A 2301-nucleotide genomic window follows, 5' to 3' on the forward strand; every position below is an offset into this window, starting at 1 on the left:
ACATGGGACCCCAAAATGGTGAGTAATAGTCCACAAAATGGGTCAGAGTCGCCAAAAACCGCGAGTGTTGATGATCGACATGTAAGCGCAACTTGGGGTTCAACAATTATGGAAATTGCTTTGGGACCATAAAACGGTGAGTAATAGTCCACGAAACGAGTCAGAATCAATAAAAACCGCGCGTGTTGATGACTGACACCCCGGGGTTCGTCAATTGTGGAAATCACTCCGGGACCCCAAAACAGTGAGTAATAGTTCACGAAACGGGCCAGAATCGGCAAAAACTATGAGTATTGATGAACGACATGTAAGCGCACCTTGGGGTTCAACAACTATGGAAATCACTTTGAGACCCCAAAACAGTGAGTAATAGTCCACAAAACAGGTCAGAATTAGCCAAAACTGTGAGTGTTGACGACAGACACATGAATGCTCCCCGGGGATCGTCAATCATGGAAATCGCTCTGGACCCCGAAACGGTGAGTAATAGTCCACGAAACGGGTCAGAATCGACCAAAATTGCGATTGTTGATGACTGACACGAAAGCGCTCCTTGGGGTTCAACAATCGTGGAAATCGCTTCAAGACCCCAAAATGGTGAGTAGTAGTCCACAAAACGGGTCAGAATCGACAAAAACCGCGAGTGTTGACGACCGACACTTAAGCGTACCTTGGGGTTCAACAACCATGGAAATCGCTTTGGACCCAAAAATGGGGAGTAATAGTCCATGAAAGAGCCCAAAACCTCGTATTATAGATGAACGATACATAAACGCACCCTAGGGTTCGTCAATCTTGGTAGTCGCTCATGCACCCCAAATCAATGAGTAATAGTCCATGAAACGGGTGAGAATCAGCCAAAACTGCGAATGTTGATGACCGACACATAAACACACCCCTGTGTTTGTCAATCGTGGAAATCAGTCCGGAAACCCAAAACTGAGTAATAGTCCAAGAAACGGTCCAAAATCGGCCAAAACTGCGATTGTTGACAACCGACACATAAACGCACCCCGGAGTTCAACAACCATGGAAATCGCTTAGGGACCATAAAACGATGAGTAATAGTCCACGAAACGGGTCTGAATCAACAAAAACCGCGAGTCTTAATGACCGACACATAAACACACCCCCAGATTCGTCAATTGGGGAAATCACCTAGAGACCCCGAAACAGTGAGTAATAGTCCACGAAACGGGCCGGAATCGGCCAAAACTCCGATTGTTGATGACCAACACGTAAGCGCACCTTGTGGTTCAACAACCATGGAAATCGCTTTGGGACCCCAAAATGGTGAGTAATACTCCACGAAACGGGTCAGAATCGACAAAAACAATGAGTGTTGATGACCGACACGTAAGCGCACCTTGGGGATCAACAACCATGGAAATCGCTTTGGGACCCCAAAACGGTGAATATTTGTCCATGAAACGGGTCAGAGTCGACAAAAACCGTGAGTGTTGATGATCGACACGTAAGCACACCTTCGGGTTTAACAACTACGAAAATCGCTTTGGGACCTCGAAACAGTGAGTAATAGTCCATGAAACGGGTAAGAATTAGTCAAAACTGTGAGTGTTGACGACAAACATGTAAACGCACCCCGGGGATCATCAATTGTTAAAATCGCTCTGGGACCCCAAACGGTGAGTAATAGTCCACAAAACAGACCATAATCGGCCAAAATTATGAGTGTTGATGACCGACACGTAAAAGCACCCCTGGGTTCGCCAATCGTGGAAATCACTTCGGTACCCCAAAACAGTGAGTAATAGTCCACGAAACGGGCCAGCATTGGCCAAAACTGCGATTATTGATGACCGACATGTAAGCGCACCCCGGGATTCAACAACCATGGAAATCTCTTTGGGACCCTAAAACGGTGAGTAATAGTCCACGAAACGAGTCAGAATCGAAAAAACCCGCGAGTGTTGATGACTGACACCTCAGGGTTCGTCAATCATGGAAATCACTACGGGACCCCAAAACAGTGAGTAATAGTCCATGAAACGGGACAGAATCGGCCAAAACTATGAGTGTTGATGATCGACACGTAGGCGCACCTTGGGTTTACAACAACTATGGAAATCACTTTGAGACCCCAAAACGGTGAGTAATAGTCCACGAAACGGGTCAGAATTGGCCAAAATTGTGATTGTAGACGACAGACACATAAACGCACTACGGGGATCGTCAATCGTGGAAATCGCGCTAGGACCCCGAAACGGTGTGTAATAGTCCACGAAACGGGCCAGAATCGGCCAGAATTGCGATTGTTCATGACTAACACGAAAGCGCACC

The sequence above is a fragment of the Triticum aestivum genome, chromosome 3B, assembly GCF_018294505.1.
Source record: "Triticum aestivum cultivar Chinese Spring chromosome 3B, IWGSC CS RefSeq v2.1, whole genome shotgun sequence".
Lineage (NCBI taxonomy): Eukaryota > Viridiplantae > Streptophyta > Magnoliopsida > Poales > Poaceae > Triticum > Triticum aestivum.